The following is a 24,705-nucleotide window of genomic DNA, read 5'->3' as shown; positions in this document are numbered from 1 at the left end:
ACCAGCTCCGCCACGTAGACGAAGTTCTCCGAGATGCTACGCCCGGACAGGAAGCCGGACTGGTCCTCATCGATGAGGTCGCCGATCTGCTGCGGGAGCCGCGTCGTCAAGCCCTTACAGAGGATCTTCACGTCCCCGTTCTGGAGGGAGACGGGACGAAATCCCCGGGGGTCGGCACTCCCTCCTTCTTGGGTAGCAAGGCGATGAGGGCCCTGTTTATCCCGTCGAGGCGCGCTGAGCCGGAGTGGACGTCGTCGAAGAGGCGCTGTAGGTCGCCCGCGACAGCCGGCCAGGCAGCCTCGTAGAATGATGGGCCGAGCCCGTCCGGGCCAGGGCGCTAGTCCGGTCGAGAGCGAAGACAGCCTCCCGGATCTCGGCCCTGGAGAAGCCACCAACGGCGCACCGCGGATGACAGGCGCAGCGGCGTACAGTGCGGCCAAGTCGAACCCCCAGGAGGTAGTAGGGGTTCGGCCCAGAAGGTTGTAACATCAGCAAATTAAATTGATGGAACGGGCACACAGAGCTCAGGCACACAAAATTACCGCATAAAAATGCCAACCGCACAGGAGCTCACTAGCAGTAGCAGAGGGGCATCAGGAGAATGCATAACTGTATGGTGGAATCGGTACGGTTGTGGATGCCATCCTACTCATCAACAGCGACAAACGGCTTGCGATCTTCAGTCCCATCTGGTGGAAGATAAGCTAACTGATTGAGATCACCAACAGCAACTGAATCCATCCTGAAAGGCTAACTATTAGCTCAAGATAAAGTGGAGACATCAAAGTAAAAAACCTCACTGCTGGAGATAAAGTAGATACTTATATAGAATCAACTGAAACGATAACAGAAATGAGCATCTGTACATTTTTCTGGAACAAATAGGTTCATCTCAAGAACTGGAGAGAACCCAATGCCTGAGATTGTTTCGACATGCTCGATTTCGGCAAAAAAAATCGCATTCAATTCTTCAGACGCCTTTGCTGTGTGACACTGGAGGTACAATTAAGTTGGAGAAGGGCAGCAGCGGTGTGATGTGCCCCAATGAATATTAGTGCTGGATATATAGTGCATTCTCCTTCTGTTTCCCCAACATGTATCTTTATGCCTGTCACATTTGCGCCGAGAGAAAAAACTCGAACCATATATTTGTATTAAAAGAAGCGCCAAGAAAACACAGCAGTGTACTAACGGTGGCAACGACAAGACGGCATGAGTGCTCAAAATCATTGCTAATATAATCCACTACATCCGTTCTAGACATCTCAGCAACACTATGCATATGACAGCAATTCACTACACATCTCAGGGTAACAAAATTCAGTCTACATATAGTATCAGCAAGCATAATTCCAACCGAGAAACTGATACAATCATGATGCCTGAAATCATGACTTATTACAGCACCAACCTATAATACAGGTTCTAGCAACAGTTCATAAAAGAGGGAAGCAAATTATCCATTATTATAAGCTCAATAGCCTCATCTAACGTGGTAGGCTAGCAGATGACAAGAACTCTGCTTCCAAGCTATAGCGTCGTTGGCTACCTCCTGGCCGTACAGACGATTACCGAGAAGATCTACTCCTTCGAGTCAACGGCCTTGGTTGCATCTGTGTTCTCCATTTCTCGGATCAGGCTGAGATGAGTTCATCCGTTTTGTCCGTAGAGTATGTAGTTCCGTCTCCACTTGTTTCATGATGGGTCTTTCTTCACCACGCAGACTTAAGCACCGCTCTGCAAGAGAGGCGACACCGTTGATCTCTTCCTCAGTTGCCTCCTCTAGGACCTGGGAACTAACAATACCCATGATTCTCCCCTCACTGAACTCCTGGAGAAAATAGCTTGACAAGCCCTTGATGGTGCCTGATTCACTTGTAAAAACAGGCTTCTTTCTGAGAAGCAACTCCACTAGTACCACACCAAAACTGTAGACGTCGCTCTTCCCGTTCAGCTGCCTAGTATGGAAATACTCTGGATCTAAGTACCCAAATGTACCTTGCACATTCGTGACAATGTGTGTCTGATCAATCGGAACCAATCTGGACGCGCCAAAATCTGAAACTTTGGCTGTGTAGTTCACATCTAAGAGTATATTTGAGGACTTCACATCATGATGGAAGATTGATATCGAAGCTGAAGAGTGGAGATAAGATAGAGCTCCTGCTATTTCGATTGCAATCCTTAAGCAATCGCCCCAGGATAAAGAAAAACCATCACTTGCATTTGCATGAAGAACTCCAGACAATGAGCCGTTGGATACATAATCATACACCAGTAGTGGAACCTCGGTTTCAAGGCAACATCCAAAGAGCTTCACAATATTTCTGTGATTTATCTGTGAGAGGACTGCGACCTCATTAATGAATTGACTGATCTCACACTGCTTAATGATCTTAGACTTTTTTATTGCAACAACACGCCGATCAGACAATATGCCTTTGAAAACCATGCCGTGGCCCCCACGTCCGATGATACGCGTAGGATCAAAGTTGTTTGTTGCCTTCTCCAGCTCTTCTAAAGGGAAAATCTTAGTATTCTCATTTGCAGTTTCATCCGATGTTATCAACGTTTCTAGTAGAAGACCTTGGTTCTTCCGGAAATAGTTCTTCCGTAGTTGCTTTTGAACATTTCTTTTCCATCTACGAATGAGAAGTGCTGCACTGAAGCTCAGAAATAGAATGCCGAAACCACAAGACAACCCAATAATTATACCTGTAGGCATTAAGCTCTTTTAAGTTTCCGTTCTAACTTGTTTATAAAAAATGGAACAATAATAGTCTTACCTAAGAGCAGAGGTTGTTGCCTCTTAGTACACAGCATTTTAATTGGATCATACTGAGTCTTGCGAGGACATTCAGTACAACTAAAGCTTCCTTCCATATTACGGCAGATCCCTTTACATTTGCTCGGTAGAAGGCATTCATTGATATCTGAAATTAACAAAATTCTAATAAGGCAGGTCGATAAATCTATGACATGGAAACCGGAAGACTGTACAACATTTAACATTTAGTTAATATCAAAGGTAAGTCAGTCAATTAAATTAAGCCTACACGAATGACAAAACAAACTAGAAATAGGAAAAAATAACACTGTCTATTAATAATAAGCAACTTTTTGAAATAGCACATGTATTTATACATCTGTAAACCTATCTTTTAGGCAGTTAACAGATAGCTAGTAGTACATTTTTAAGCCTACAGAGGGGGCGATACCTTGACAACCGGTTTGGATGTATGGATTTCCTTGGAAGCCATCCAAGCATTTGCAGCGGTAACCGGCATAAACTCTATCAACAGAATCAGGGTCCTTAACAGGGTCCTTAACATTTACTTCGACGCACCTGCTGTTGATACTTACGCAAGCATATCCATCCATGTTATGTTGGGCCTCTGCGCAACTTAGTTTAGCAGCAACCCATTGCACAGAGGAGAATGGCCCAGAAGGAATAGGAAAGAGAAAAAATTCAGATATGACAGATCTCCTTAGTTGGTCGGGATTGGTGACGTTAATGGTCCCTTCTTCAATATATATATCGAAGACCTGGGCATTCTCCAACATGAGAGCAGGTGACGATGTCATATTTGCGCAATTGAGGTGGAACTCTTCACTTGCAAAGCAACCCTCTTCTATGCCGAATGGAAATGGCACATGAGTGTTACCACACCAACGGGTGCAACGTGCCCAGCACTGAATTGGATTATACCCTAGTTTGGTCAGCCAAAAGATAGCATGTATCAATGCCCGAAATAGTTAATAGATGTCCATTTGGTCGGTAGATTAGGAAAAGAGGAGTTACCTCTGTCGTCGGGCTTGGAGCAGCCACCTGGAATGTAGGGGTTGCCTGTATAGTCAGTCTTGCACATGCAGCTGTAACCATGGCTTCCGGTTGTGCTGTCAATGCACTCGGCATGCTCGCTGATGCAGGCATACTTTGTACTGTTTTTCTTTGCAGCAGCACAGTTGGATTGGTCAACTATCTGCCACGACAGCAGAAAGCCACTCAGCCAATCACTTGTTATGCTGATTCTCTCCCACAGTTGAGAGGTCTGGTTGGGGCGTGCATCAATGTTGCTTTTGCTTTGGTTATAGACAAATTTGAACTGAAAACTGCGGTCACCGTCCACATCAACACGACAGCATTCGGAGGTATTTTTACAGTTGTGCATAGCCACCATCTCTGGGATTCTTTGGTCCAGGCACACAGTGCTGCATATTAACATGGTGGCATCGTTTCCGACAAAGTATACCTCCAGCTTCCAGGTCACAGCCGGTAATGTTAAGAGCAATGGACCCAAGAGAGAAGGACCTCCCAGGCAGTTCGAAAGACAAGTTGTAGACACTAACACCAGATTTCATGGGGATGGTATGCGAGAAGGAGGCATCGATCAAGTTTGAACTGAAAAGAGGATTGTCAAATTCGATCACCTCGGTGATGCCGTCGCGCAAGTAAAGCCTGGATGGCTGAGTGGTGTCGTTGCAAGTGAGTTTGAAGTCATGACCACGGGAGCATCTGGATCCGATGCCGAAGGGATAGGCAAAGCTCAGATTGCCGCAGCTTGACGGGCAACCATAAAGTGTGGTACTGGCACCGGATGGTTGCGCCCAGTTCCCGTGCAATATATATCAGTGGTGGCCCAATGATGACTGGAACATGATTCGTGTGCATGTGGATGTGGATGCGGTGTGTTTTGATGGCATGTGAAAGCAGATAGGGCGTGTTTGGTTCCAGTTTGGAACAGTAGCTGCATTGCATACACATCTCAACCCAGCCTTGCTCTAAAAAAATAGCCTCATATGCGCCATCTGCGAGTTGTTTGGTTGCCTGCATATGGACTTCCTGCATTAGGGGATCAACATTGGCATGTTGTTTGGTTGCCTGCATTGTCTCGGCGCATGCAACTACACATTGTTTGGTTGCCCGCATGGGGTATGATTAAGAGTTAGCACTTGCACTTAGCACACAGGGCTAAGAGCTAGCAGAGGAAGGAGGAGAAGAAATGCAGTGTGCTCGGACCATGGCGATTGTGGTGGATAGTGGGCGTGGCGCCATGTCGACATGACGAGCATGGAGTCGTGGACGAGCGACCCCGTCGGCGGCACGGCGAGCGACACCGCCGGCGAACTAGTTATGGTGCTCGCGCAAAGCCAATGGACAGAGGAGGAGAATGCAGTGCTCGTTCCATGGTATCATCAGTGCAGTGGACGAGAGAGGAGGCCAAGATGATCGACGCTGAAACGACTCCAGTGTAGTAGGGCGAGAGAGAGAGGAAGCGAAGATGATCGACCCCGTCAGCGGCGCAGCGAACTGCAGTGTGTGCGGAAGTAGAGGACACAAGAAAGCAGTGTGCGCGCCATTGCAGTGTCGGTGCAGTAGGAGGACGACAGAGAGTAGGCCGAGATATGCGACGCCGGAAACGACTCTGGTGTAGTAGCACGCGGGCAAGGAGATCAAGGGGAAGGGCTTCGACGTCGAGAGGGACGAATAGGAGGGCTCGGAGCAGAGGACAGAGGAGGTCGACATGGCAGCATCAGTGCAGTAGACTGCTGTTGAAAGAGAGATGAAGCTACGATCGTCAAAACCAAAAACTTACAACATGAATGTTGTGAGGGACCGCGAGATTAGGCTGCTGGTCAAAGGAAATTTCAAATGATCGATCGTGCGCGACGAATCTGACAAAATTCGTCCAAAATAGCTCCAAAAGGAAACACGAGATTAAGAACTTACGGCCGACGAAACTACGAACCGATTGCCTGAATGGAACCATAGCATTGAGGTGCTTTTTCGTGTAGAGCTTACCTCGAATCAAAGCACCGTTGTGTAGATCAAAGAGAGGAGATTAGATAAAAGCTTAGTTAAGGTTGAAGAAGACCTCAGGTAATCACCTCGCATCTCTCCCGTCTCCACTCATGCAAGGGCCCGCTCGCTGGCGCTCGCCTAGGCCTGGCTCGCGAGAAACTGCCGATTCGAGCGTTTCCAGCAGGCCAGGCTCTGAACTGCTTTAAGAAGCGTGCGATGCAGGCCAACAGTGAAAACGGGCAACCAAACAGACTTCTTTCTTCTTCCGTGGGCCTGGTTGGGCCCGATGCGGACAACCAAACACGTCCATAGTAATCATGACCGTTTGTACATGCCTAATACAATGTGAAGAAGATGACCATAAGCTCGTATGCCGTGCCGCAGAAAGACCTCCACAAGTCAGTCCAAGTGGCAGTCTAGGACCATTCCTAACTAAACCACGTTACACATTTCGCTTGTGGATTTTGTGGGTTTCCAAAGGTTTGCTCTACACAGAGAGAGGAAAACCAAATTCATGCTAAATGTTTTTTTTCGACAAAGGGTGGACTTTATTTACTTAAAATGAAGCATCAAGACGATACAAACATAGTAAGCACACACCCGACCTCTGCATAGTGATGCACACACACAAAACCAGCACTAGCAAAATAGCAAAGCCGTATAAGACCAAAGCTATGCGTAGGAGAGGCAAAAAGAAAAAAAAACCAAAGCGATCATATCTACGATCGACAAACTATAACAATGACCATAATCGCACCACATCTCATGCAACCACATGTATGACGAGGTTCTTCAACAGCAACGCTTTCAGAATGGGGACGACACTGAAGCGCCGTCATCACCGGATCCAACCAACAAAGCCAGAAACTAGGTTTTCACCCTAAAAAATCGGTCTGAGCATATCCGAGCAATGCCTTCAACAAGGTAACGACCTAAGCTTTCGCCGCGGAGCTCGAGTCCGGGTGCTAGAGTAGCATCACCGTCGAAGTCATGTGTTGTCACCACCATCTTTCTGCGATCCCATCAGCTACATACGAAGTAATCGCCGCCACTGCACAACCACCCCTTTGTGTCAAGCCCTTGTCCATAATTCATATTTCATCGCTGAAGTCAACCACCGGATCTAGAGACATGAGTCATCCCGAAGAACCTTTGTGACCACCGCCGCCGTGGATCCGTAGAAAGTTGTTGCAGTAGACTCTGCAGTCACTGCCATATGGCCAATCGGATCTGTATCACCATCACGAAGTCGTGAACCTAGTGCCGCCGGCCAGTCACCGCGCACATGAAAGGCGCTGCACCTTGGCACCCCGGTCAACTTCTGGAGAGCCATGACGAGTGAGTCAGCAGCCCAACCACCGCCTCGGCAAGCCCTGCCCACCACACCATGGACGCCCACGTATCGAGCCAGGCATGAAGAAGCCGTCCACAGCGCCAGATCTGCACCGCACCACTTCATCGTGCGCCGCAGCAGCAGCAGCACTATGCCTCCGTGCCGTCCACAGTGCCCACGGCCCAAAGCACCTCTCCACCAACCCCACACCTTTGGCCTCGTACCAAGCCAGATCCGGCCAAGTACGTACAGCAGCCACTGTTAGAGTTGTGTCGAATATAGTGTATAAGGTAGGTTACAGTTGGGCTTGTAATTGTATTGTGTTTAGATAGGATACGGAGTCGTGTCCAAGTAAAAAACTTGTATCCTTGGCCTCTCATATATAGTGGGGATAGACACACGATGTAACCTATGCCAACATAATAGCACCGGAACGAGGGGGAAGCCGGCGGCATGTGCCAGCGTCCAGGGCGACCGGGTGCGGTATTGTAGCGGTGTTATGGGAAGGAGCGCCCATAGTCAAGCCCCGGGGATGTAGTCATATCGATGAACCTCGTTAACAAATCTCAGTGTCGTGCTCGTGTGATTGCTTGGTCCTCGGATGATCAACGGAGTGCCCCGAATTTATTCTAACAACCACAAGGTGCAGGAAAAGGCTGGCTAACCCGGGGGAGAAGGGGAATTGAGATTAAAGAGTCGGGCGGGAGAGCCCGCCGCCGCCGTCAGCGCCGGCGGCGGTGGGGGTAGGACGGCGATCTGAGGTTTCTAGGGCCGGCGGCTGGGGTGGCCTCCGGAGTCGCCTAGAGCGATCCGGGAGGCGTGGGCTCTGCTGTTTCGGTGTCGTCCCGGTTAATGCCAAATATAGACAAAAAACAAATGAACTGGTTGGGAATGCCATCTTCAGTCTCCACTAATAGCTTGCAACCGAGCACAGACGACAGTAGTAAAAATTGTGAATAGAAAGTAGCTCAATCTATAACAAAAGATTCGTGTGGATGTGTCATAGATGACATGTGAGAGCAGATGAGATGATGACCCTCGTACATGCCCATGTGGATGTGGCAGTGGTGTACCCGATACAATCCAAAGAAGATGACCGTGACCGTGACCTCGTACACCGTGCCGCAGGAAGACCTCAGCAAGTCTGTCCATTAAAAAGGGGCCAACCTAAAATTTGTTCCAGATAGGAAACCAAAGATGAGAGGGAACAAATGAGCACGCAAAGCAGTAACTGGGGCATCAGGAGAACGCGGGGGATCGTACCATTCAACCTGTTGTGATTGTCATCCTGCTCGTCAACAACGGCTAGCAATCTTCAGCCCCCACTTATGGAGGCAACCTAACTGATACTAGCTTCCAACCTAGCAAGGTGACAGTGACCGAATCCATCACCAACATTAGCTGAAGTTCCCTTAAGCTGCAAGCAAGAGAATCACGTTGTAGCTGTGTTCTTCAGCACCCATGTATGTTTGGGCCGCTCCTGTTTTATTTTCTCTGTAGGTGGCGTTGGGCTGACACTTGTTGGCTGTAATGCCTGGCCGGTTGATGGCTTTGTTAATTCAAAGCCGAGCTCATCCTCGAGCCTTCGTTCTAAAAAAAAACTGTAACCACTAGAGATGAATTTATGTACTCATAAGCAAGCAAACTAGTAGCTCGTACTTGTAGACAAGCTAACTGAGATATGTAAGAGTAACTGAACTCCATCCCCAATTTTAGATGTTGTTTACTTAAAGCCACAACCATGAGCACGTAGTAAAATGTCTGAACAACGGGATATAACCTACACACACAGAATCAAGTAACAGAGTGACAGGTAATGAGCACATGTACATGGATTCCATAGGGTTCTTTTTTAGTGGACATATGGATTCATTGGAAGAAGTGAAGAGAACCCAATGTCTAGGAGAGATTGCTCAATCTCTTGGAAGGATACATATCCAACTGTTCAAAGGCCTCTGGTGCCTGTCCCAACGCCACTGCTCACTCATGTACAGGTGATGTGAAAGGGCCAGTACATGGTGCGACCTAGCCGGTGCTGGTGGTGTTCCAGTATGGTGCTACCTAGCCGGTGCTGGGCGGCGACGTAGAGGCGTCGTTTGGGCTTGGCGTCCGGGTGGTCGTGGGCGTCGTGGGCGTCGTCGGCGTTGCCGTTGGCAGCTCGTTCAGGATGAGGCTGCGCTGCACCAGGTACCACGCCTTGAGCTTCTCGTCGTTACTCTGGAGCATGTCCGCCCCGCCCATCAGAAAAGCCATGTCGGTGTTCCTCTTCTTCGCGGCGACGTTCGTCCGGAGCAGGTCGAGTTTGATGGTGTTGTTCTTCATCAGCGACGACCACCGCGCCTCGGTCTTCTCTTGGCGCAGGACGGCCCGGGCCTGCGCGTCGGCGAGGCAATGCTCGATGGACTCCTGCACTCGCGCGGTTGCCGCGTCGGCGTTTTTCCCCTGCTTCGCCAACTTGTGGCCGTTCGGCCGCCCCTCTGACGCGCCCGGAGTCGGCGCGTCCGGCTTGTATGTCTCCTTGGCCTTGTCGAGGGCACGTCGGACTTCCGCCCACTTCTCGCACTTGTCAATGCGCTTGTAGACGTGGAGGTGCTTGAAGTCGGCGTCTTGGTTGTCGCCCCGATACATGGCGAACATACGCAGCAGCTGATCCTCAACACCGGCGCCGCTCTCCAGGCGAGCCGCGACCTCCTCGACGATTCCATGCCATTTGTTGCACGCCAACTGGACACGGCCCCAATGGTTCGCCATCGCCTTGGAGCCGCGCTGCATGTAGACGCCTTTGAAGTAGGGGTCGACGAGCTTCCGTTCGTCGAACTCGGCCTTGATGCGGTCCCAGTACGTCTCCAAGCTCTGGTTCACGCTGGTGGTCGGGTTGAGGCAGACAACTTTCCATGCTTCGGCGAGGCATTCCTCCTCCTTGGACGTCCACTTGATGCGCGGTTCGCCTGACCTGGCCGCCCGCTTCTTCTTCTTCTGGCGCCCCTTCGTCGGAACAGGAGCCGGCTCATCCTCCTCCTCCTCCTCCTCCTCGGGTTCCCGCGCGTCCTCGCCGTAGACGTAGCCGAGCTCGGCCTCCATGTCGCCGCTGAGATCCACTACCTCGTCCTGGGTGGCGAACCCGGGAGAGGCGGCGGCCACGGTCGATCCTGTCGCGATGATGTCGTCCATGTCGGTTCCCGTGTCGTCGGCGTCGCCGAGGTGCGAGAAGGGCAGAGGTCCACGGTAGAGATGGGCCGTCGGTGTGGACGCGTAGGAGGCGGGCGGCGAGTAGTTCTATGGAGGGTACTGCACGCCGACGAAGGCGGGCGAGGGCGTGCGCGTAGCGGGGTGACCATGAGGGAAGGTCACGTTTGGGTTGAACCCACCGTGCGCGTCGCCGTCGGCGTAGCCGGGCGACGATGAACCCCATGGAGATCCGGCGCCTTGCTGTCCCCAGGGCGCGTACTGGGCGTGGTTGAGGACGGGTGGATTCATCCCCGCCTGGTCGACCGATGAGGAAGACGCCGCCAAGCGCGCCTCGTTGTCGCGGGCCTTCTTGGCGATGGCCCTGTTCCGCCTGTCGGCGGTGACTGCTTCGCGCCGCTGAACTTCCACCCTCCACTCGGCGTTCGACAGGCCCGGCGGCTTCGATGGCGGCACCCTCGGCTTCCTCTGCTTAGGATGGACCACGGCGCCAGTCGCGTTTGCCGCCTCGCGCGGCATGACGTACTTCTTCGGCGGCATGGCGGTGACTGGAAAGCGAGCGGGATGGGATTTGGCGGGAGAAAGGGGGAGAATGGATGGAGGAAGGCGAGCGAGCGGGAGAGATGCGAGGGAAAAGCGTCAACAAACGGCGGGAAAAGGCCCTCGGGTCGCCTCCAGGGCGGGCCCACGCGCCTTTTTCGCTTGCGCCGGCTCCCCAAGCGCCCCCCAGGACGCCGGGTTCGGCCTGGGTCCGCCGGCACCAGCTTTGGCCCGAGCCGGCGAAAAACGGCCTTCTAAGGCGCGACTGGGGCCTTTTTTTTACGCCGGCGCGACAAAATCGCCTGGGGAGGCCCTGTTGGGGGCGCGGCTGGAGATGCCCTAAAGTATGCAAGAATCTTGAGAACAAAGGTGATGTGTTATGTCACATCTTGAGTGCAAAACACAGACTTGTGACAAAGCTGATGGGGTATGTCAAATCAGTGAGTCCGTGAACAAGCCACAGGTGCACGTCATCGGTACCAACGTTGTGCATTGCGGTGTGAATTTTTGTTTTTAACACAGCACAGACAATAGCGCTTATATACGCGCGCATACACTCACCACAATGAACGTACACCCTATCTTTATAAGCACCTTCGAGAGACTGAACTGTCATATCCTCTTGAGATTTTATGAAGTCATCGTGGGCGCTTCATAGTCGACGGAAACGTCTTCTCTCACTAAAAACGCATCGTAGAAAATTCTAAAATAAATCCAGGATAAATGCTAGTATCAGGACTTGAACCCTGATGGGCTGGGATACCACTGTCCACCTAATCATACAACCACAGATTGGTTCACCGGAGTAATTCCGAACGCTGCAGATAAACTACACACAGACCCTGGTCTCCGCCACTGTCTAGATGTGCCCTAGACAAACCGAGATTTAAATGAAGACGAATTCTATTTCAGTGGAATGGAAAATAGACACTCGCATTTTCTATGTCACAACATGGCAACGCCCGAACACATGACAAGTTTCTGTATTATCGTAGCGTAGTAATTCTTTCTTCACAACATGGTACAACATGATAGTTCTCTCTTCATAATATGACACCACTAGAAAAAAAGTTATAGACAATCATTTACTAATGGTGTGTTATATTGATCGTGTGCTACTGCTACTTACGTAGCGTTGCCCGCAGACCCGTGCTAGCGCGTGACCCAAAGAAACACGGTACTATTAAATATCTCCAACCGTGCCCCGCGGACGGGCCGTAGTAGCGTGGGTTGTACCACATATCATACTGTTGGGGAACGTAGTAATTTCAAAAAAATTCCTACGCACACGCAAGATCATGGTGATGCATAGCAACGAGAGGGGAGTGTTGTCTACGTACCCTCGTAGACCGAAAGCGGAAGCGTTATATCAACGCGGTTGATGTAGTCGTACGTCTTCACGAGCCAACCGATCCAAACACCGTTACTCCGGCGCCTCCGAGTTCTTGGCACACGTTCAGCTCAATGACGATCCCCGGGCTCCGATCCAGCAAAGCGTCGGGGAGGAGTTCCGTCAGCACGACGGCGTAGTGACGATCTTGATGTTCTACTGTCGCAGGGCTTCGCCTAAACACCGCTACAATATGACCGAGGTGGAATATGGTGGAGGGGGGCACAACACACGGCTAAGGAACAATCACGAGGATCAACTTGTGTGTCTAGAGGTGCCCCCTGCCCCCGTATATAAAGGAGCAAGGGGGAGGGGCGGCCGGCCAGGAGGGGCGCGCCAGGGAGTAGGACTCCCTCCTTTTCCTTGTCCAAGTAGGAGAGGGGGAAGGAAGGGAGAGAGGGGAGGAAGGAAAGGGGGGCGCCGCCCCCCCCCCTCCTTGTCCAATTCGGACTAGAGGGGGAGGGGGCGCGCGGCCAGCCCTGGCCGCCCCTCCTCTTCTCCACTCTAGGCCCATAAGGCCCATTAACCCCCAGGGGGTTCCGGTAACCCCCCGGTACTCCGGTTTTATCCGAAACTTCTCTGGAACACTTCCGGTGTCCGAATATAGTCGTCCAATATATCAATCTTTATGTCTCGACCATTTCGAGACTCCACGTCATGTCCGTGATCACATCCGGGAGTCCAAACAAACTTCGGTACATCAAAATGCATAAACTCATAATGAATTTGTCATCGTAACGTTAAGCGTGCGGACCCTACGGTTCGAGAACAATGTAGACATGACCGAGACACGTCTCCGGTCAATAACCAATAGCGGGACCTGGATGCCCATATTGGCTCCTACATATTCTACGAAGATCTTTATCGGTCAGACCGCATAACAACATACGTTGTTCCCTTTGTCATCGGTATGTTACTTGCCCGAGATTTGATCGTCGGTATCTCAATACCTAGTTCAATCTCGTTACCGGCAAGTCTCTTTACTCGTTCCGTAATACATCATCTCGCAACTAACTCATTAGTTGCAATGCTTGCAAGGCTTATGTGATGTGCATTACCGAGAGGGCCCAGAGATACCTCTCCGACAATCGGAGTAACAAATCCTAATCTCGAAATACGCCAACCCAACATGTACCTTTGGAGACACCTGTAGAGCTCCTTTATAATCACCTAGTTACGTTGTGACGTTTGGTAGCACACAACGTGTTCCTCCGACAAACGGGAGTTGCATAATCTCATAGTCATAGGAACATGTATAAGTCATGAAGAAAGCAATAGCAACATACTAAATGATCGGGTGCTAAGCTAATGGAATGGGTCATGTCAATCAGATCATTCATCTAATGATGTGATCCCGTTAATCAAATAATAACTCTTTGTTCATGGTTAGGAAACATAACCATCTTTGATTAACGAGCTAGTCAAGTAGAGGCATACTAGTGACACTCTGTTTGTCTATGTATTCACACATGTATTATGTTTCCGGTTAATACAATTCTAGCATGAATAATAAACATTTATCATGATATAAGGAAATAAATAATAACTTTATTATTGCCTCTAGGGCATATTTCCTTCAGTCTCCCACTTGCACTAGAGTCAATAATCTAGATTACACAGTTATGATTCTAACACCCATGGAGCCTTGGTGCTGATCATGTTTTGCTCGTGGAAGAGGCTTAGTCAACGGGTCTGCTACATTCAGATCCGTATGTGTCTTGCAAATCTCTATGTCTCCCACCTGGACTAGATCCCGGATGGAATTGAAGCGTCTCTTGATGTGCTTGGTTCTTTTGTGAAATCTGGATTCCTTTGCCAAAGCAATTGCACCAGTATTGTCACAAAAGATTTTCATTGGACCCGATGCACTAGGTATGACACCTAGATCGGATATGAACTCCTTCATCCAGACTCCTTCGTTTGCTGCTTCCGAAGCAGCTATGTACTCCGCTTTACATGTAGATCCTGCCACAACGCTTTGTTTAGAACTGCACCAACTGACAGCTCCACCGTTTAATGTAAACATGTATCCGGTTTGTGATTTAGAATCGTCCGGATCAGTGTCAAAGCTTGCATCAACGTAACCATTTACGATGAGCTCTTTGTCACCTCCATATACGAGAAACATATCCTTAATCCTTTTCAGGTATTTCAGGATGTTCTTGACCGCTGTCCAGTGATCCACTCCTGGATTACTTTGGTACCTCGCTACTAGACTTATAGCAAGACACACATCAGGTCTGGTACACAGCATTGCATACATGATAGAGCCTATGGCTGAAGCATAGGGAACATCTTTCATTTTCTCTCTATCTTCTACAGTGGTTGGACATTGAGTCTTACTCAACTTCACACCTTGTAATACAGGCAAGAATCCTTTCTTACCCTGATCCATTTTGAACTTCTTCAAAATTTTGTCAAGGTAAGTGCTTTGTGAAAGTCCAATTAAGCGTTTTGATCTATCTCTATAGATCTTAATGCCCAATATGTAAGCAGCTTCACCGAGGTCTTCCATTGAAAAACTTTTATTCAAGTATCCTTTTATGCTATCTAGAAATTCTATATCATTTCCGATTAGTAATATTTCATCCACATATAATATCAGAAATGCTACCGAGCTCCCACTCACTTTCTTGTAAATACTGGCTTCTCCAAAAGTCTGTACAAACCCAAATGCTTTGATCACACTATCAAAGCGTTTATTCCAACTCCGAGAAGCTTGCACCAGTCCATAAATGGATCGCTGGAGCTTGCACACTTTGTTAGCTCCCTTTGGATCGACAAAACCTTCTGGTTGCATCATATACAACTCTTCTTCCAGAAATCCATTCAGGAATGCAGTTTTGACATCCATCTGCCAAAAATCATAATCATAAAATGCGGCAATTGCTAACATGATTCGGACAGACTTAAGCATTGCTACGGGTGAGAAGGTATCATCGTAGTCCATCCCTTGAACTTATCGAAAACCTTTTGCGACAAGTCGAGCTTTGTAGACGGTAACATTACCGTCAGCGTCAGTCTTCTTCTTAAAGATCCATTTATTCTCAATTGCTTGCCGATCATCGGGCAAGTCAACCAAAGTCCACACTTTGTTCTCATACATGGATCCCATCTCAGATTTCATGGCTTCAAGCCATTTTGCGGAATCTGGGCTCACCATCGCTTCTTCATAGTTCATAGGTTCATCATGATCTAGTAGCATGACTTCCAGAACAGGATTGCCGTACCACTCTGGTGCGGATCTTACTCTAGTTGATCTACGAGGCTCAGTAGTAACTTGATCTGAAGTTTCATGATCATCATCATCAACTTCCTCACTAATTGGTGTAGGTGCCGCAGAAACCGGTTTCTGTGATGAACTACTTTCCAATAAGGGAGCAGGTACAATTACCTCATCAAGTTCTACTTTCCTCCCACTCACTTCTTTTGAGAGAAACTCCTTCTCTAGAAAGTTTCCGAATTTAGCAACAAAAGTCTTGCCTTCGGATTTGTGATAGAAAGTGTATCCAATAGTTTCCTTTGGATATCCTATGAAGACACATTTCTCCGATTTGGGTTCGAGCTTATCAGGTTGAAGCTTTTTCACATAAGCATCGCAGCCCCAAACTTTCAGAAACGACAACTTTGGTTTCTTGCCAAACCATAGTTCATAAGGCGTCGTCTCAACGGATTTTGATGGTGCCCTATTTAACGTGAATGCGGCCGTCTCTAAAGCATAACCCCAAAACGATAGCGGTAAATTAGTAAGAGACATCATAGACCGCACCATATCTAGTAAAGTACGATTACGACGTTCGGATACACCATTACGCTGTGGTGTTCCAGGTGGCGTGAGTTGCGAAACTATTCCGCATTGTTTCAAATGTACACCAAACTTATAACTCAAATATTCTCCTCCACGATCAGATCGTAGAAATTTTATTTTCTTGTTACGATGATTTTCAACTTCACTCTGAAATTCTTTGAACTTTTCAAATGTTTCAGACTTGTGTTTCATCAAGTAGATATACCCATATCTGCTTAAATCATCTGTGAAGGTGAGAAAATAACGATATCCGCCACGAGCCTCAACATTCATCGGACCACATACATCTGTATGTATGATTTCCAACAAATCTGTTGCTCTCTCCATAGTACCGGAGAACGGTGTTTTGGTCATCTTGCCCATAAGGCACGGTTCGCAAGTACCAAGTGATTCATAATCAAGTGGTTCCAAAAGCCCATCAGTATGGAGTTTCTTCATGTGCTTTACACCGATATGACCTAAACGGCAGTGCCACAAATAAGTTGCACTATCATTATCAACTCTGCATCTTTTGGCTTCAACATTATGAATATGTGTGTCACTACTATCGAGATTTAATAAGAACAGACCACTCTTTAAGGGTGCATGACCATAAAAGATATTACTTATATAAATAGAACAATCATTATTCTCTGATTTAAATGAATAACCGTCTCGTATCAAACAAGATCCAGATATAATGTTCATACTCAACGCTGGCACCAAATAACAATTATTTAGGTCTAATACTAATCCCGAAGGTAGATGTAGAGGTAGCATGCCGACCGCGATCACATCGACTTTGGAACCATTTCCTACGCGCATCGTCACCTCGTCCTTAGCCAATCTTCGCTTAATCCGTAGTCCCTGTTTCGAGTTGCAAATATTAGCAATAGAACCAGTATCAAATACCCAGGTGCTACTGCGAGCATTAGTAAGGTACACATCAATAACATGTATATCACATATACCTTTGTTCACCTTGCCATCCTTCTTATCCACCAAATACTTGGGGCAGTTCCGCTTCCAGTGACCAGTCTGCTTGCAGTAGAAGCACTCAGTTTCGGGCTTAGGTCCAGATTTGGGTTTCTTCTCCTGAGCAGCAACTTGCTTGCTGTTCTTCTTGAAGTTCCCCTCCTGAGCAGCAACTTGCTTGTTGTTCTTCTTGAAGTTCCCCTTCTTCTTCCCTTTGCCCCTTTTCTTGAAACTAGTGGTCTTATTGACCATCAACACTTGATGCTCCTTCTTGATTTCTACCTCCGCAGCTTTTAGCATTGCGAAGAGCTCGGGAATTTTCTTATCCATCCCTTGCATGTTATAGTTCATCAGGAAGCTCTTGTAGCTAGGTGGAAGTGATTGGAGAATTATGTCAATGACGCAATCATCCGGAAGATTAACTCCCAATTGAATCAAGTGATTATTATACCCAGACATTTTGAGTATATGCTCACTGACTGAACTGTTCTCCTCCATCTTGCAGCTATAGAACTTATTGGAGACTTCGTATCTCTCAATTCGGGCATTTGCTTGAAATATTAACTCCAACTCCTGGAACATCTCATATGCTCCATGACGTTCAAAACGTCGTTGAAGACCCGATTCTAAGCCGTAAAGCATGGCACATTGAACTATCGAGTAGTCATCAGCTTTGCTCTGCCAGACGTTCTTAACGTCGTCAGTTGCATCAGCAGCAGGCCTGGCACCTAGCGGTGCTTCCAGGACGTAATTCTTCTGTGCAGCAATGAGGATAATCCTCAAGTTATGGACCCAGTCCGTGTAATTGCTACCATCATCTTTCAACTTTGCTTTCTCAAGGAACGCATTAAAATTCAACGGAACAACAACACGGGCCATCTATCTACAATCAAACATAAACAAGCAAGATACTATCAGGTACTAAGTTCATGATAAATTTAAGTTCAATTAATCATATTACTTAAGAACTCCCACTTAGATAGACATCCCTCTAATCCTCTAAGTGATTGCGTGATCCAAATCAACTAAACCATGTCCGATCATCACGTGAGATGGAGTAGTTTCATTGGTGAACATCACTATGTTGATCATATCTACTATATGATTCACGCTCGACCTTTCGGTCTCCGTGTTCCGAGGCCATATCTGTATATGCTTGGCTCGTTAAGTATAACCTGAGTATTCCGCGAGTGCAACTGTTTTGCACCCGTTGTATTTGAACGTAGAGCCTATCACACCCGATCATCACGTGGTGTCTCAGCACGAAGAACTTTCGCAATGGTGCATACTCAGGGAGAACACTTCTTGATAATTAGTGAGAGATCATCTTAAAATGCTACCGTCAATCAAAGCAAGATAAGATGCATAAAAGATAAACATCACATGCAATCAATATAAGTGATATGATATGGCCATTATCATCTTGTGCTTGTGATCTCCATCTTCGAAGCACCGTCATGATCACCATCGTCACCGGCGCGACACCTTAGATCACTATCGCAGCATCGTTTGATCGATCGGAACCAATCTGGATGCACCAAAATCTGACACTTTAGTTGTGTAGTTAACATCCAAGAGTATATTTGAGGACTTTACATCACGATGGAAGATTGATATTGAAGCTGAAGAGTGGAGATAAGACAGTGCTCCTGTTGTTTCTATGGCAATCCTTAAGTAATCACCCCAAGACAGAGAAATATCATCACTTGCATCTGCATGAAGAACTTCGAACAGTGAGCCACTGGATACATAATCATACACCAACAGTGGAACCTCGGTTTCGAGACAACATCCAAAGAGCTTCACAATATTTCTGTGGTTTATCTGAGTGAGCACTGCGACCTCATTGATGAATTGACTTATCTCACACTGCTGGCTTTAGACCTTTTTATTGCAACGACACGCCGATGAGATAATATGCCTTTGTAAACCATGCCATGGTCCCCATGGCCAATGATACGTGTAGGATTAAAGTTGTTTGTTTCCTTTTCTAGCTCTTCCAACGAGAAAATCTTTGTATTCTCATTTGCAGTTTCATCAGATGATATCAATGTTTCTAGGAGCAGACCATGGTTCTTCCGGAAATAGTTCTTCCGCAGTTGCTTTTGAACATTTCTTTTCCATCTATGCATGAGAAGCATTACACTGAAGCTTAGAAGTAGAACACCGAAACCACAAGACAACCCAATAATTATACCTGCAGGCATTAAAGCTCTTCTAAGTTTTCAGTATTTTATAGTCTTCATAATAATAATTAGTCTTACCAAAGAGTAGAGGCTATTGGTTTGTCCTAGTACACCGCATCTTCAATGGATCATACTCGGTCTTGAGAGAGAGAGAGAGTGAGTGAGTGACCTTCACAACCAGATTGGATGTAAGGGTTTCCTTGGAAGCCATATGAGCATTTGCAGCGGTAACCAGCTTAGACTCTATCAGCAGCAATGGCTTCAACAATTACTTCCACACACTTGCTATTGATACTCACGCAAGCATATCCAGACCTATTCTGTTGGGCCTCTGCACAACTTAGGTTTGCAGCAACCCATTGCACAGAGTTGAAGAAAGACCCACCTATAGGAAAAAGAAAATTTCCAGATATGTCGTATTTCCTTTGTTGGTCCAGATCGGTGATGTTTACGGTCCCTTCATCAATATTTATGTCAAAGACCTGGTTATCCAACACCTGGTATTTCTGCAACATGAGGGCAGCTGATGGCATCTTATTTGTGCACTTTAGGTGGAACTGCTCACTTGCAAAGCAACCATCTTCTAAGCCGAATGGGAATTCCACACTAGTGTTACCACACCGACGGGTGCAATCCTCCCTGCTCGGATTTGGATTATACCCTGGTTTGATCAGTAAAAGGTTAGCATGTATCAATGCCCAAAAATATTTAAAAACAGCTATACGTTTGGTGTTGATTAGGAATAGAGGAGTCACCTATATCATTGAAGCAACCATCTTGAATGTAGGGATTGCCTGCATAGTTAGTCCTGAACGTGCAGCTGTAGCCATTGCTTCCGTCAATGCACGCGGCATCTTCAACGAGACAATAACTGGGTGTACGGTCGTTGCACTCGGCATACTCACTCATACAGGCATAGCTTGTCCTGTTTTGCTTGGCAGCATTGCAGTTGGATGGCTCAACTATCTGCCACGATAGCCGAAAGCTATCCGGCCCATCACTAGTTATGTTGATTCTATCCCACAGTTGGGAGGTCTGGTTAGAGCGTGCATCAATGCTGCTTTTGCTGTGGTTGTGGACAAATTGGAACTCAAAACTGCCGCCACTGTCCACATCAACACAACAGCATCGGGATGTATTTTTACAGTTGTGCATAGCCACCATCTCTGGGATTCTTGGATCCAGGCACACAGTGTTGCATATCAACGTGGGGGCATCATCTCCGACAGAGTATACGTCCAGGTCACAGCCGGTAATATTCAGAACAGTGGACACAAGAGAGAAGGACCTCCCAGGCGGTTCCAAAGAAAAGTTGTAGACTCTGACACCAGATTTCATGGGTATGGTATGCAAGAAGGAGGCCCAGATTAAATTTGAACTAGAAAAAGGATCATCAAAGCCGATCACCTGGGTGAAGCCGTCGTGCAAGAAGAGCCTGGGAGGCTGAGCGGTGTCATTGCAAGTGAGGTTGAAGTCAGGTCCACGGGAACACCTGGATCCGATGCCGAAGGGGTATCTGAAGCTCACGCTGCCACAGCTCGTTGGGCAGCCATCGAGCGTGCCGGCATGGGATGGTTGCGCCCAGTTCCCCTCAGGGCTGTGCTGGCCTGTTACCACTCTGGATGCCAGCGTTGTTGGCTTTCCTAGTGGTCCGAGCACCAACAGAGAGAACAACATCAGCAAGATGCCCATCATCGATCTACACTTCTACACTACACCTTGCACTAGAGAGATTCAGGTCAGGCAGGAGTGCCCTCTCTTGTAGTTGTAGGCACCACTTTCATGACTGCCTTCCTTACCGCATATATATACTAATGGTTATGAACTTAGAGTTGACCCAAGGATGACTGGAACAGGATTCGTGTGGATGTGGATGTGGATGTGGCAGTGGTGTGCTCAATATACAACGTGAAGAAGATGAAATGACCTCATACTCCATGCCGCAGGAAGACCTCAGTTAGTAAGTCCAGGGCCAGTCTCTGTCTATTCCTAACAAAACCACGTTACACATTTCCCTTGTGGATTTTGTGGGTTTCCAAAGGTTTCCTTTGCACAAAGAGAGGAAACAAATGAACATGCAAACTTGCATCATGTAAATGGTGAACCTCATAAGAAACTCAACTGGTTGGGAATGGTATATTCAGTCTCCAGCTCCACTGATAGCTTGCAACCGAGCTATGTGAATCCATCACCAAGAGCCCGGCAGTAGTAAAAATTCTGAACATACAGTAGTTAAACCTATCACCAAGGGTTCGGGCTCCTTTGATTCAAAGGAATTCTGTACGATTTTTGGAGGATTGAAATCCTTTGGAATTTTTCCTGCATTTGTCCTTTGATTCCTTGGATTGAATCCCATAGGAATTTTTCCAATGGAATCTTCTGTACTACATTTCATAGGAAATCTAACATCCACTCCAACCTCTTTTTACAATTCCTTTGCTTTTCCCGTGAAATCAAAGACTCCTTGCTAATCCTATAGGATTCAAGTGGGCATGACACTCCATTCCTATACTTTTCGTATTCCTACGTTTTCAAAATCCTGCGAATCAAAGATGCCCTCGTGTGGATGTGGTGTGTGCTTTGGTGACATGTGAGAGCAGATGATGACCCTCGTACATGCCCATATGGATGTGGCAGTGGTGTACTTGATACAATGCATGTGAAAGAGATGATCATGACCGTGACCTCGTACGCCGTGCCGCAGGAAGACCTCAGCAAGTCGGTCCATTAAAGGGGCCTGTCTAAAATATGTTCTTGAGTCACCACGTACGGAGGAAACCAAAGGTGAGAGGAACCAATGCAAATGAGCACGCAAAAATTACAGCATGAAAATGGGGGGAACCACACAAGAAATTCACCAGCAGTAGGTAGGGCATCAGGAGAACGCGGGATCGTACCATTTAACCTGTTGTGATTGTCATCCTGCTTGTCAACAACGGAGGCTAGCTAGAAATCTTCAGTACCCACCATGTGGAGGCAACAATAACTGAATCTATCACCAACATTAGCTATTGGGGAACCACGAATAAAAAAAAGATGTTTGGCAATGAATTTATAGGTACAGAAGCAAGCAAACCAGTAGCTCCAATTTAGGCCTTGGAATTCATGACTTGCAGGTCAAGAATGAGGCCCTTCTCAGTAAATGGTTATTTAAACTTCTTACCTAAGATGGTGTTTGGTAAACCATGTTGCGCAACAAGTATCTAGGTCAAAAGGCGGTATCCCAGGCATATTGGAAACCTGGCGACTCGCACTTTTGGGCTGGCCTAATGGCGGCAAAGAAACATCTCTTTCTCTTTGGGTCTTTCGCGATAAAGGACGGGTCGGAGATTCGTTTATGGGAAGACATCTGGCTAAGCAATGCCAGTCTCAGAGAACAATATCCAGCCTTATATAACATCACTCGCGATAAGAATAATACTATTGCGCACGTACTCGGTTCTTCCCCGCCGAATATTTCGTTCAGGCGGGATTTGATTGGCCCCCGACTTCTGTCATGGCATAATCTTTTATCCTGGTTGGATTCAATTAACTTGACACAAGGTCGGGATGTGTTTCGCTGTAGCCTCTAAGGTAGCAACGAGTAATAATAAGAAAATTTGGAAGTCTAAGATTCCACTAAAAGTGAAAATCTTCATGTGGTATCTTCCTAGGGGAGTTGTGTTAACCAAAGACAACCTCGCACAGCGCAACTCGCGAGGTAGTAAGAAGTGTTAGATGCGAGAGAGAGATGGGGAAGCATACTGCCATGGTTGGATGCGAGAGAGAGAGCAGAGAGGAGGTGCATTAGATAAGGGAAGGAGGTAAGAGTGAGATGGGTCCCCATGGACACATGCGTGATGGAAGCTTGTAGTTAGCGCGGTACATGGTGTAACATGAGACGTTGATCGCATCAGAAACGAACGACCAACGCGCGACCAGCTCAAAACTCGGTTGGTCGCCCGGGTATAAACGTTTCCCTTTGGCTACCGGGTCAGACAAAAAGAAATTGAGCAAGTTAAACGAAATCAAATACGGCGGTGGTTCAGAATATATGTATATGGTTTTCAAGGTCGATCATGGGCCCGAAGAGTGGTGCTCTAAACAAGGACGGTCAAGCATGGGCCGAAGTATGGTACTCAGCCCCAAGACAGGCCGAGTAGTGACGAGGGTCCAACCCAACATGCGGCGACCAGTCGGTCTTTCTTCTCTCTTCTTCCTCCACATCCACGGTGGCCCATGGCTTTCTTCTCCCCTTCCGCCCGCCCTCATCCAGGAGAGCTCCTATGTGACGCTCTCTGCGTCAAGCAGTCGAGCGATCGCATAGGGGATCGATAGACTGGGCCGGCCCATCTCTCTCGCGAACAGTAGATCACGCTGGAATAAAAAAAAGATACGATGCCAGGAATCGAACACTATGCCCGCTGCTTCCAAGCATATGATTCGCACCAGTTAAGCTAGCTAGCTTTCTTGATCACAGAACATTGCAAATCCTTAAGAAAACTGAAACGCCGATCCGAACATCTTTCAAAAATTCGAACACAATTTTTTTTCAAAAACAAAACGTGAATGTTTTTTCAAATGTGAACATTATTAGTTTTTTTACAAATTTTGAGAAAACTCAAACATTTTTCAACACACAGACGAATTTTGGAGACGTGGACATATTTTTTAGAACGAAAACATGTTTTAAACTACCCAAAAAACTGAACATTAACAATTTTTCAAATTTCAAAACAAAATTTGGAAACATGAAACACTTTTGCACGCGAACATTTTTTGAAACTCCAGGACAAAATTTGAAAAACGAACATTTTTTTTAAATTTGCAATTTTTTTTGGAAACGGAACATTTTTGAAAACTCTGAACGAAACTTGTAAATATGAAATTTTTTTGAAATTTGCGAACAAATTTTGGAACGGGAACATTTTTTCAAACTCCCAAATAAATTTATGGAATTTACGAACATTTGTTCAGTTTGTGAACAAAATTTGAAAACATGGATATTTTATAAATTTGTGAACAAATTTGGAAAGCTGGAACACCTTTTGAAATTTCTAAACATTTTTCGAATGCAAACAAAATTCAAAAACCTGGAAAATTTTGAAATAGGAACATGTATTGAAACTTACGAACAAAAATTGAGAAAACGAACATTTTTCTTAAATTTGCAAACAAATTTTGCAAAGTTGTGAAAATTAAAAAAAACATAAAGAAAAGAAACAGAAACTAAAAAAAGAAAAGAAACAGAAAAGAAAAAACGAAATAAAAACAATAGAAAGCCGAAAAGAACCAGGAAAAAAGATACTGGAAAAAACACGGTTCAGAGAACCTTCTTGAAGGATCCCAAAAACCGGTTGGACGCACTATGTATAAGTGGGTCGGCCCATGTCGGTCGCTTGCTGCGCTGCTCCGTGCAATCGCTCGACAGTTCGCCGCAGCGAGCAGCAAATATGATTTTCCCTCATCGAGGACTAGTGAACAAAAGTTCTTCTTTTCTAGAATCGAAGTGAGGAGTCCTATAAG

The 24,705-nt window shown here is 46.9% G+C and overlaps 2 pseudogenes; both read right to left on the bottom strand.

The window, feature by feature from the left end:
- Positions 1-1,421: 1,421 nt before the first annotated feature.
- On the bottom strand, positions 1,422-4,620 carry LOC119273277 (annotated as a pseudogene).
- Positions 4,621-18,508: 13,888 nt separating this feature from the next.
- LOC119273276 lies at positions 18,509-20,892 on the bottom strand (annotated as a pseudogene).
- Between the last annotated feature and the right edge of the window lie 3,813 nt (positions 20,893-24,705).

The sequence above is a fragment of the Triticum dicoccoides genome, chromosome 3A (assembly GCF_002162155.2).
Source record: "Triticum dicoccoides isolate Atlit2015 ecotype Zavitan chromosome 3A, WEW_v2.0, whole genome shotgun sequence".
Taxonomy (NCBI): domain Eukaryota; kingdom Viridiplantae; phylum Streptophyta; class Magnoliopsida; order Poales; family Poaceae; genus Triticum; species Triticum dicoccoides.
The sequence above is the reverse complement of the archived record's forward strand: the minus strand, read 5'-3'. Positions and strand labels throughout refer to the sequence as shown.